We start from the raw sequence: 11,917 nt of genomic DNA, 5'->3' as shown, positions 1-11,917 counted from the left end.
TTGTCCCTGATGGCAGCTGGCACAATAACTCTGGGGACCTGCACTTTCCTTTCCTTCACCCTTTTTTTTTCTCATCCTTCTTTTAGGTCCTTTTCTCTTCTTTCTTTCTCTCCTCTTTTCTTTTCCTTTTCCTTAGGGGGGATGATCAACAAGGCACACATAATATCAGTCTTTTTTCGATATATTGGTTAGTTTTGATGATTTCCCTCACCCTTCCCTTATATTTGTTCTTTATTATAAGCAATGACTGTCTGGGTTTAGGTTGGAGGAGAGATGCATTGAAGAAGCGAAGTGACAGAGTAAATAGAGAATGGAGCCTGGAGTCCATTAAACTCCAGTTCAAATCTGGCCTCAGAAACTTATTAGCTGTGTGATCCTGGGTGAGTCACTTAGTATCTGTTTGCCTCAGTTTTCTGATCTGTAAAATGGGGATGATAATAATAGTTTCTAGTGCCCAGGGTTAGGGTAAAATGAGATAATATTTGTAAAATGCTTTGAAGACCTTCAAGTGCTACTGTTATTCACTGGGAAATATGGGCAATTTTTTAAAACAAGTGATAAATGATAATACATGTCATAAACATTTATTAGGCACCTACTCCATGCTAGGCACTGTGCTGATTTCTGGGGACAGAAATAAAAAAACAACAACAGTCCCTGCCCTCAAAGAGCGAGTATTTACTACCTGATAGGGAAAGATAATCCACAAAAAGAAGGGGGAAATGTGCGTGTGGAGGGGTGGGGTGGTAGGGAGCTGATTTCCTGGTGATGGGCTTTTCCTGGTGGGAAGAGCCTGATGATGGAGGAGTCGAAACCAAGCAGAGCAACTGGTGAGAAATGTGACATTTGCTTGGGCCTCTGAGCCCTCTCTAAAGGAGTCTCTGGGAAGGGAACTTTGCTCCAGCCTCCAGGCCTCCAATCAGAGGCACAGAGGAAGCTGAGCTTCCTGAGAAGGTGAAGGCAATGTCTTTGATGATAAGCTTGTCCCAGGGTGGGAGGGCAGGGAGGGAAAGGGCGATGGTAGACTCGAGTCCAAGGGATTCAGCTAGTGAGAAACAAGATCAATGAACATGTATTTATCAATCAAATATCAATAAAAATGTATATAAAAATAAAATTATATTGATCCCCCGGACAGAGCTCTGAAGCATAGTTACATGTTCTTCCCTGTTTGACAAAGTTGATTTGGGACAAATGCCTAATTTCCTGGCCCCACTCTGATTAGACCTGGAACTGTCTAAATGAGAGAAAGTAGCCTCCATTCAGGCCACATGTGCCATGTTCACCTGGATCAATGGCCATTGGGCAGGCAGGCAGCCTGGTGTCACCTGTTGCCACTGCACAAGCATCGGAGATGGTCAGTCCAAAGTCCAAAGGAGGCTGTTACAGCTGTGGAACTATAAGGAAGCATCTTGACCTGTCTGGGGCCCAACTTCCTCATGAGGATGATGGGGTTTTGGCATCCTTACAGGACAGTGATGATTCAACAACAAAAACGATGACAACACCGCCACTGCCAATGACAATGACAACCACAACCACAACAGCAGCTTCGTGAACTTTGAAGTGCAGTGAGCTCTCATTCCAAGCACCAAATCAGCACACTAAGCCCTGCTACCTGCAGTGAGGTCTGGGGCCTTCAGAGAATCTGGAAGCTGGAAAGCACCCAGTCAAACTTCCCATGGTCCTGTTTCCCATCTCTTCTCCTTCGGAATGGAGATAGAGAGCCACAGGTCTCAAGAAAAGTGAACATCACAGCCTCAGGCCAAATATCGATTTTGTCCTTGATGAGACTTGTGTGTCATACGGAGCACTGTCTCTCAACAAGCATTTATTAAGCAATTAGTATTGGCCAGATGGTGGACACTGTGCCAAATGTTGGGGAGAGGCAAAAACATGGTCCCTCCTCACAGGCTCACCTCCTTAATGAGAGAGACAACCTGCATGAATTGTACATTCGAGCTATGTACAAACGGTGTAAATGGGCTCGGCCCTGCAGTGACCCAGGCCTGCCAGCAACACCCCCCTCCACTTATCTTCCTCTTTCTCCTCCCCCTCCTTCCTTTCCTGCCTAAAATTGCTTGGATGAAGTAAATGAATACATGACCACTCTGCTTCTCCCATTCCCAGAGGCAGCTGTAAATTTTAACGGCCTGGTGTTTAAAAAAAATGTGGAGGCCGTATGCAAACATTGGGCCATTTAGGCCTGTCAGGAAATTTCACATCCTCAATATTTGAATCACAGAATCACTGAATTGGAGGGGACCTCGGAGGCATGCAGAGGAGACCTCAGTCCACCCCAACAAAGTCCCCTCTCTGACAGCCTGCCCCAGTAAGCCCCAAAGCTTTGATAAAGCCTTTGATCTCCCAAGTCAGCACTCACCATTTTGGGGGGCACTTCTAAGTGTTAGGAGGTTTTACCTTGCTTTGTATTGGTTCGGAAGGCCTTCCTTCATGGTGTATATTCCCACTCCCAAGTAGTTTTCAGTGTTCCTCAGTGTTGGTTTCAGCTTCTATTGCTAAGAGCACATAAGCTAACTGAGGCAGAATGGTCCAGAGTCTTGGCACAGTCAGGTTTGGACTAGAATGCCATTGCTAGGAGGACTGAAGGACCAGCATAATATATCTTACAAAGGCTTCCGATCTCCACTCCAGAAGCCAAGGCATTGTCTTTTCCAGCTCCCTCTCTCCTCCCCCTCCTTTGGTTCTAAGCGGACAGGCCTCACTTGTAAAATCACTGGCAAGACTTGAAAGGGTGTGTGTGTGTGTGTGTGTGTGTGTGTGTGTGTGTGTGTGTGTGTGTGTATGTGTGTGTGTCCCAAGAAAAGGACAAAACAAGTGCCCTGGTTTTTCACTCGGCTGATTGGCCAAATTCACAAGCAGATATTTAGACCTCTAAGTACTCTAGCAGCTCAGGGATCTGGTTCCTATCAAGAATGCATCTTGTTGTAGAACAGTGGAAATGAGCCGGGCACCACACAGCCACATGTGAGGGTCAAGTCACCTAGAATGAATGTAACGGCCATGAGCAGTTCTCACCTTGTGCTGGTTGAAAGGCAGGAAACCTGACCTAAAGAATCTTAGATCTGAGCAGGGAGGGACCATGGAGGTTGTACGTTCTAAGCCCCTCATTTTCCAGATAGGGAAACTGAGGCTTAGAGGGGGTCACAGAGAAATCATAGGTCTAGAGCTAGAAGGGACATTGAACATTTACTAGTGCAGGCCTTCTTTTACAGCTAGAGAAACTGAGGCCCCAAGAAGTTTAATGACTCATGTAAGGCTACTCAAGTAGAGCCAAGATTTGAACTCAAGTCTTGTGATTTTAAGTTCGATCTTTTTCCCCCAGAATATTCCTCCTTATAGTGGCAGCTAGATGTCAAAGTGGATGGAGAGCTGGACCTAGAGTCTGAAGATCTGAATTAAAATCCCGCCTCAGACACCTACTGGTTGAGTGACCTTGGACAAGTCACTTAACTTTTCTCAGCCTCAGTTTCCTCATCTGTAAAATGGAGACAATAACACTGCACATCTCACAGGGCTGTCGTAAGGCTCAAAGGAAGTGAGATATATAAAATATTTTTCAAATTTAAAGCACTATTAGCTGTTATTATTATCACTAGAAGCTCTGCCGTGGTATGCTCATTCTCATTGTGCATCCATTCAGGGTGATGACCTCTCTATAATTACAACTTGGAACACAAAGAAAAGTGACCCTGTTGCACTAAACTAGTAATATCTGAGAAGCATTTTGTTGTTGTGCAGTCATTTCAGTGGTGTCCAACTCTTCATGACCCCAGGAGGGGTTTTCTTGGCAAAGATACTGGAGTGATTTGCCATTTCCTTCTCCAGCTCATTTTACAGAAGAGGAAAATGAGGCAAACAGAGTGAAGTGAGTTGCCCACACATAGCCAGTAAGTGTGTGAGGCTGGATTTGAATATAGGAAGATGAGACTTCCAGGCTTGAAACTTTATCCCCTTCCTCACCTAGGTCCCCCTGGAGAGTACAGAGTGCCTCAGTGTTTGTGAAGTGCTTTACAGATAGTCTCTCATTTGAACCCCCAAAACACCCCCATCAGGTGGAGATTAGAGATATTAGTTCCTTATTTTACTATGAAAAGACTGAGATGTGAAATGAGGGGAGGTCAAATAGCAAGTAACTATGAGAAGAGAGTCTTTTCTGACTCCTAAGCCATCTCTACTCATGACACCAGTTCTGACACATGGAAAGAGCCCTTAGGCTCTTCTTAGAAAGGGGCTGGCCTTGGAGGCAGGAAAGACCTGGTTTCAAATTCTACCTCTGATCTCTTAGCTGTGTTACACTGGGCAAGTCTCTGAGCCTCAGTGTCTCCATCTGCAAAGTGATAATGACAATGCAGTGCCTGTAGCAACCCCTTCACAAGATCTTCTGAAGGCCCAGGCAAGATGTCTGTAAGGTGAGTTTCATTCATGTTAATGGGCCAGATAAATAGCTGTGATTTCTTCTGAGTCAGGTGACTTGTATTAGAGCTCTCCTCAATTTCACAACATTAGACAGATTCATTAATTTTCTGGATTTCAGGGCTTTAAAAAGATCTATTAAATGGGATTGCTAATGTCCAAGCACCCTTTCACACAAGGTTGGAATGACAACAACAATAAAACTAATCCCCTTTTACATTACAGCAGGAGAGTCACAAGGGCTGGTCCTGCTGCACTCTGCCCTGGTCACATGGCATCAGCAGCCCTGGGTTTTGTTCTGGGGGCTGCCGGTTAGCTGGACACTCTCTCTAAGAAGGTAGCTGGCATTATGGGAAAGGCCAGGCATCAGGAAGCTCTGTTGAAGGGACTGGAGGAGTTCATCTAGAAGGGATGGGGCAGTTGTCTGGGAATATCTGCTCCCATGTTGGGGATCAGCTTTGCTTGGCCACAGAGGACTGGACAAAGACTGTCTAATGGAAGTTACAGAGAAGCAGATTTAAGTTTGATGAAAGGACAATTTCCTAATAATTAAAAGAGGAATGTGTTACAGATGGGATTTTGATTCAAGCATGGTTTGGATTGCATGGTCACTAATGATCTTCCAATCTATGGTTATATGATTCTTGAGGATTACATGGGTAAAAGCACTTTGAGATCATACTGAGTTACACACTGTGAGATATTAGACTTTAGTAATTCAAGGATATGTGACTTTATTGTTGTTGGTACCTCCTCTGGAAGGATGCCATAATCTATTTCTGCCCAGACTTACTGATGTCTTCTGAATTTGGTCTGACCAAAACTGCCATTGACAATCAGGTAATGAGTTTCTCTGACTACAGCTAAACTGTCTCTAGCCTGAGAAAGGGAAGGGGATAAACATTTATTAAATGCCCACTGTCTGCCAGGCAGTACCCTAAGCACTTTGCAAATATTATTTCATTGATCTGAGAGGCCCATACTTTATAACTGGGTCTGTACTTGGAGCCTTTTGAGCTTGTAGGACCTGACAGAACTTTGTCATAGCTTTCATGAAACCAAGGTCACTGTCATTCCAAAATAAGGCATTGGAGAAGGACTTGGGTGGGTGGTGATGGAATGAGTATCATCGTCATTGTCACATTATCATTCTTCTCATCTTATGGACGGAATTAAAATAAACGTAGTATAAGGCTAAGTCATTATCCTACAATTTTTCTTTTATATTAAATATGCATATACACATATATGCATATTTGTATTATTGCATCAGTCAATAACATGACTTTTTTCTGTAATAACATAAAAGTGTTAGGAAATATAGTCACTTTCTTTAGACTCACCAAAAGCATCTTCGGGGCATCTCCATGTAACAGATAGGTCAATGTGCACAATGTGCATATCATCCTGTTCCAACATGGTTTTTATTTGTTTGAATAGGTCTCTATATTTTGAGACCCTTTCATTCCATGTATCTTGGACATTAAGAGTAATTGTCATGGCAACATCAATTTAAAAACTTCTTAAATTTTTATGGATCAATGTCACACCTGGGTAATTGTGAACAATTCTGACTGTGATGACAGTCCAGTTCCAGTACTGTTTATTTGCTTCACTTTTAGAATATTTCATCCTCTCTGTTTGCAGTGTGAGGATTGGCGATGTGTTTGTTTATGAAAGCTAGTTATCCTCTGACATATAATCCTGGTCTCTAGGTCATGTTGTTGAAGGTACTCAGTTGGTATTCATTTTGTTCAACTGACAGTGATGGATTGTACGGTTTCTCTATTTCCTTGCACAATTTTCATTGTTCTTTGAGTCCAGGTTTCTTCATGCTAACTCATGTATAATTTCAAGTGGCAATGCCTTGGTCCTGAATTACTATCTAAATCTCTCTAGAAATAAACCCACAGGACTTGGTCATTTGGCCGATGCCTCTTTTGTGACATATTATTGGTTGAGTCCTTTGCATGCCATCCACGCATGGGCAGGGCTTTGGATTCCACTCTTGGATCTTTATCATTTCATTGTGTGGTCATTGTTCAATCATGTCCAACTCTTCATGACCCCTTTTTGGGTTTTCTTGGCAAAAATACTAGAGTGGGGGTTTGTCACTTTCCTTTCCAACTCATTTTGCAGATGAGGAAACTGAGGTAAACAGGGTTCAGCGACTTGCCCAGGTTCACACAGCTAGTAAGTGTCTGCTGCCAGATTTGAACTCACAAAGATGAGTCTTCCTGACTCCAGGCCCAGTTGTCTACATACTACGGCACTACCTCACTGTCCTTTACCATTTCATAGGGTCCTCTGTGTAAACAAGCTGTAGTTTACAGTCAACAAATCCAGTACTGGGCATCTATTGTCAACCTTTAGTGTTCTTTGATGAAGTACTATTGGCTTGTTCCAAAATAATTTCTGTAAATATCATGATAATGATGGTTATGACTATAGCCATGATAATAAATTATTTTTCTTTTGAGCAAGGTTTATGCTTTGATCCTTGAGTTAAATATGGATCCTCCTATCAATGCAGAACAATATCCTTCCATACTTCTTCACCCTCATAGTTCCTGTACGAAGGGAAAACATCATGAAGCCATTTCTTTAAAAATAATCAGTGAAATTATAATAATAGATGTATAATGATAGATGTATTATGGCTGGGGCAGCTAGGTGGTACAGTGGATAGAGTGCAGGGCCTGGAGTTAAGAAGACTCCTCATCATGAGTTCAAATCTGGCCTCAGACACTTACTAGTTATGTGACCCTAGGTAAGTAATTTTTCTCTGTTTGCCTCAGTTCCTCATCTGTAAAATGAGCTGGGGAAGGAAATGGCAAACCATTCTGGTATCCCTCCCAGGAAAACCCCAAATTAGGTCACAAAGAGTTGGCCACAAATGAATTGACTGAACAACAGTAACAAGAACAATTCTTATGTAACATGGAAAATGGAATGCCTTGCTTTTCTGGAGAGGGCTTCTTGGTGTGGGGGTGCCTTGAGTAGTCAGCCTTCACATGTACTTTCCCCTCTATGGCACTGTCTCTCTTGATCCAGGAGAAGTCTCCAAGTTCAGGACACAGGAGGCCCCTCTCAGCTCATGACACCCAGATCCACATGTGCCTTAGCAGCCTCAGCCTCTCTGGTGGACATATCTGACCAAGATGTGTACACACACACACACACCTGTGTAGGATTTCACAGTACTGTGGAAAGGTCATGGATCATCGAGTCATAGAACCTGAGTCCAAAAATCTCAGCTCTGCTCCTTAATTCCTTCGAGACCTTGGGCAAGTCATTTTTCTTCTCTGGTACTGAGTTTCTCCATCTAGAAAAGAAACCATTTGGATGCTCTTGGGTTCTGCTCCTATGATTTTCCAGATTAACAGGATTGACTTGTCCATCAATGGCAATTTCTTACCCTACTGTCACAAGAGGTCACACTTTTGAAATTTTGGCCCAGTGGGGGCACTTGCTTTGTTCTGAACCACAGACCCCTCTCCTGCCTGATTACCGCTCTGGTGACTGGGATGCATTTGCAAAATGGTGGACTGGGCTATTTTAAGTCTAGTCAATGAGCATTTATCAAGTAACTGCTATGTGCTAAGAGCTAAAAATAGCCTCTGCTCTCAAGAAGGTGCCAGTCTAATATGGAAGAGAAGATGCCAACAACTCCACACAAACAAGATATATGCAGGGAAAATTGAAGATATACACAACACATAAGTGTTGACTGAGGATCTGGAAGAACTTCTTGCAGAAAGTGGTACTTCAGCTGAAACTTGGAGAAAGCCAAGGAACCCCAGAGGTAGAGAGAATTCCAAGCATGAGGAAGAGCCAGAGAAAATGCCCAGAGCTAAGAGATGAAGCACCTTGTGCAAGTAACATTAAAGATTGTCTAGTATGACAGGGGGATGGTGTAAGAAGTCTGGAAAGGTAAGAAAGGCCACTCATGAAGGGCTCTAAGAGTCACACAGAGGATTTTAGATTTGATGCTGAAGGTAACAGGGAGCAGTGTGGAGGTATGGAATGCACTCCATTCATGAGCGCATTTGGTAAAATGTTTAAGCATAAGAAATTCTCCTAACTAGCCATCTGTATTTGTTATACAGGCACAACATTTATAGCGTGCTAGACACAGGGAAAAAACTGTCCTTGTTTCTTCTGTAGAAATGCAAGGCAGGTCACTAGCCAACATGATGGAGAGAGAAGAGGGGGTGCTGGAGGTGCTTTTAAAATGCAAGCTTTTCTGGAGGCATAACAAGGTCCTTCCCCAGGGAAGTATTTTGAAGGAAGTTATGAGGAAACAAGAATATGACTTTACAACATAACTGTCTAAGGTTACAGTTGTAATACTGGTCCTCAGGAGCAAGGTGCCACAGGGGCCAGAATTAAGCTTTCTCAGAGCATAATGATGCCTAGGGCTTGCTTTTTAAGGTAGCACTAGTTATATTTGAAACAGCATGAAAGCATAATTTCAATTTTAAGATCTTACTAAAAATATTAAGAATTTTTACCCTAGAAAACAGAATTCTGACTTCCTAGCATGCTTTTAAAATTATGGCAGTATTTCTCTCTAGCATATGGGATATTCGAACTTTCCATGTGATGTTACTACTGTTAGAACCACCTAGGCCAGGTGAAGCAGAGAAAGAGGCAGTAGCTGGCTTATTATGACATACATTCTATGTAGAATAAAGGCCTACAGCAGAACTCTGGCTGGGCAGTGCAGCCATGCTGCATTTTTTCTTGATGTGTACATCTGTTCTAAGCAGGGACGAAGTTGTGTCTCAGATGAGCAGGGAAAGGGTGACAGATTCTAGCACTATCAAGACGTTGATTAGTTCTTTGGTTCACAAGGTGGCCCCAGAACAATTGGTCACAGAAGTAGAGAATATCAGATCTGGAAAGGATATTAGGGATCGGCTGCCTCAGTCTTTTTGTTTTTCTTATCAGGAAAATGAGGCAGAAAGAGTCGAAGTGACTTGTTCAAGATCATGGAGCTGGTACTGAAGCCCAAGTGTCTTGAATTCTTTGTCTATTCTGTGTCCACACTTCTTCTCCATTGCAAATTTGATCCCAGATGGACCCCCATTAAAGTCCTCATTGTGGACCTGGTACATCCTGGCATCCCCAAAGGCTATATCAGTGGGCTACATGTTCTAGTACATTATCCAATCTAGAAAGTGTTGGGGTGTGTGTGTGTGTGTGTGTGTGTGTGTGTGTGTGTGTGTGTGTGTGTGTGTTCCAAACTTGCCTGCCCCCTGGGACCAAGTTGAACAAGTCTAAATTCTTTTCCTGGTGTCAATCCTTTAAAAAATTGAAGTTGGGTTTTATATTACCCAAAGCTTTCTCTTCTTTTAGTTCAATAGCCTTGACTTATTCAACAGATCCTCATAGAACATGGCCTTTCCCTTTCTCCTTTCATTTGAACAACTTCCTTCTTAAAAAGTGGCCTTTCAACATGGGTGTCATCTTCCCCATTAGAGTGTAAGCTCCTTGAGGACAAGGCCTTTCTTGCTTTCTGACTTTGCATGCCCAGTGCTTAGCAGAGTGTGGGGATACATTGTAAATGCTTAATAAAGACCTTTTCATTCACTTCATTTAATGCCACTTCACAGTTTTATCCCACAATCTACTAGTGTCTAGCCAGACAGTGCCATGTGGGAAAGTCAGAGGGCAGAAGGACTGGAGAATGGTTATCCTGGTGAAGAGAGACAGAATGGGGTCAAAGAGTAACAATACAGTTGCTACAATGATGGACAATGGAGGACCAGTTTTTTTCCTTTTAAAAGGGAGGCACTTCCCCAGTGTACCTTAAATCTCATCTTACCATTAACAGCCTTTTTAGTCTTTGTCACCCTCTGAACCTCTGTTTCTTCTTCTGTTAGTGAGGGGATTGGAGGAGAAAACCTCTAAGATCCATTCTAGCTCATTCTGCCATTCCTCTACTTCCCAGCGGGATAAGGAGCCCCCAGCTGTGGACAGGACAATATTATGATAGGCAAGATGAGGAGCTGGAGAAGAAAGGTCCTGTCTTTGAGAATCTCACAATAAAATGAAGATGTTTGTTGTTCCACCTCTCCTTAAGTAACCCTCAGGAAATAGGTCTCTGGATGGACTGGGGGGAAAAAGTAATAATAAAACACAATATTTGGAACTTGCCATTTTCTCTGGCTCTTTGGAGGTTCCAGATCTGCCTCCTCCTTTCTCCTTCCCCTTCTATCTTCATGAATTGATTAAAACAATACCCTTGGAGGCATCTGTTTATTTTCTCTCCCTTGACTCTCACCAAACCCAGAGCGGTGACTCATTCTTTCTGATGTGAAGCAAAGAGAGAGGGAAGAGGAGCCTGGCACTGCTGTTTGAATTGGGTCCTTGAACAAATATTTTAATGAGAAATAAATCTTGCTTCCCTTGCAAGAAATTTGCATGCTTTTAGAGAGCAAAATAGAAACATCCTGCTGGGGAAAATCTATCCAAGTGGTTTCCAGCTAAAATCAAGTCCCTTCAGCCCTCACTTTTGCAGCCCAAAAGAGCTTCAGGCTAGAAAAGAGCTGTTTTCTTTAATGAGAAAGGGTGCTACCAGGGCCCAAAGGAATCTCAGACTAAGTGGAGGATGGGTTCAGTCAGATCTTTGACCATGAAGAAGGGCCACTTTGCTTCAGATTCTCATCTCTGGGGTGCTTAATCTCTACTCATTGTCTCTCAAAATCTATCTTTTAGTGGTAGTTTATAATAATCCCAATTCCCACTAAGGTTTATAGACTGGCTGCCCTTTGCTACCTTACCCTTCCCAAGAGAATCTGCCTTTTTGTTAAAAAAGAATAAAAGAAAGTCCGACAGTGTATATTTAAGAGTTAGCAACAGATCAAAAGGGGAGATGAGAGGTCCAGCAGCAGACAAAGCCCAGCCTAAGTCAGTAGGATTCAGACCAAGGCATTTATCAATGATTGAAAAAAAGAGAACAAATACTTGTATTAAGTGCTTAGAAACTAAAGGATATTTAGCTTGGAGAAGAAAAGACTTAGGGCTTAGAGTGCAAAATGCATCTTCTTTGTAGGCAAAAGGACCTGGGTTCCCATCCTGCCACTGATGTTTACTGACATTGGGCAAGTCACAACCTCCCTGGATCTCGGTTTCTTCATCTGTCAAGGTGGGGAGGGGGTGAGTCAGGTAAGTTTTAAGGGCACTTCCAGCTCCAAATCCCAGGATCCTGTAGATAGGTGTGGACCAGACCAGGAAGGGGGCCCTGGGGAGATCGGGAAAGAAACCATTCTGATCCAAGGGGAAAAGTGTGAGTTAAGTAAATAGGAAGATCAAGCCATTACTGTGACGGGAGGTAGGGGTAGGGGATGGTCCAGGGTAGAGACACGGTCTGGAGATGCTAGGAAGGGAGGGGAAGGACCGACTGCAGGCAAGACTCAATGTGCCAGACTCCCTGTGGTGCAGTTCCCTCCACACCTGGAATCTGAGCTGGGCT

The sequence above is a fragment of the Trichosurus vulpecula genome, chromosome 7, assembly GCF_011100635.1.
Source record: "Trichosurus vulpecula isolate mTriVul1 chromosome 7, mTriVul1.pri, whole genome shotgun sequence".
NCBI lineage: Eukaryota > Metazoa > Chordata > Mammalia > Diprotodontia > Phalangeridae > Trichosurus > Trichosurus vulpecula.
This window is presented reverse-complemented; position numbering follows the sequence as displayed.